This window comes from Alosa sapidissima, chromosome 17, assembly GCF_018492685.1.
Source record: "Alosa sapidissima isolate fAloSap1 chromosome 17, fAloSap1.pri, whole genome shotgun sequence".
Classification (NCBI taxonomy): Eukaryota; Metazoa; Chordata; class Actinopteri; order Clupeiformes; family Clupeidae; genus Alosa; species Alosa sapidissima.
In genome coordinates this window covers 6,668,809-6,670,174 of record NC_055973.1, presented here as the reverse complement: position 1 = coordinate 6,670,174, position 1,366 = coordinate 6,668,809, and positions in this window count along the sequence as shown.

Below are 1,366 nucleotides of genomic sequence, written 5' to 3'. Positions count from 1 at the left end.
GAGAGAGGGGGAGGGAGGGAGAGACAGAGGGAGGGAGGGTGGGAGGGAAAGAGAGACAGACAGACCCACAGACAGAAAGACAGGGAGGGAGTGATAGAGAAAGGTTAACCGTACACTGAACCAAAACACAAAAGGCAGGTGTGGATCTGTATTTTCCTCCCTTTAAAACACCACCCTGTGATTGTTAAAACACACAGGCGTGCCACGATCACAGCTCACCCCTGTTAACGTCTCTGTGACAACCCGCACAACAGAAAATACAATCTGCTCTTCTGCCGAGCCACCACAGCCTCAAATAATCCTATGATAAAAAAACAACAACATCAAACAGAGAACCTTTAAATATTCACTAAATAGCCTATCATTTTCATACTCCTTATTGCGTCTCAGAGCAGGGCGCCCCAGGGCCCAGAGAACACGTCTCGTGCATCGAGACCAACTTTGGAAGAAAGGCCAAGCAGCATATCAAAGCAACACAGTGGGGTTTTTTTCTCTTAAGAGTAATGGCAATGACCTTATGTTTGATTCTTTGTATTATTATTCTTTTTTTTGTTTTGTTATATCTTTGACCTGAGAGAGCATGTACCTTCCTCCTGCCAACAGAGGGCCTCGTTTTAACGAATGCACAGAGGGAAAAAACACAGTGCCTGTGATCTTCTCCATCTCTATGCACTGACATGAGTTGTACTTTGTTTGATGATTCCCTGCACTGTGCAAACACACACACGCCCCAGTGGTTGGTATTGATGTTTTTGACATGAAAGTGGCACGCATCTCTTTGAGAGAGAGAGGGGGGGGGGGGGGGGGGTTACGTCATGGTTTTGCTGGAATCTGAGTTCAATTCATTAAGAGGGAGAGAAACATCAATAGCCATTTAAAAATGTACACACATTAATCTCTGTGCCAATCAACTCTCGCTCTGTGTCTTCTGCAAGGCTCTGTATTGACATATGGCTCAGAGATATTTGGACTGATATGTGGAGATGGTAACACACACACACACACACAAACACGACACACGCACACACACACACACACACAAATACAAGACTGCATGCATAAACACAAGTTTTTTGTGTTTATACATATTCATGTCTGTATGTAAAGAGTGAAGTGAAGAGTGTGCATTTATTTGTGCATACACGGTGTGTAGACAGTATGTGTGTGTGTGTGTGTGCGTGCGTGTGCGCAATAGTATGTATCTGACATTGTGAAATGATTATCTTAATGACTGAACTGAGTAAAGCTCCATCTGTTTTAAGCAAGTCTTAATGACAAATAATATTTGGTGCAATCACAATATGCTGGCTGCGTCAAGCAGCTTGTGGAGGTGAGGCATTAATTGGCTATCTCCATCTCACAGCCT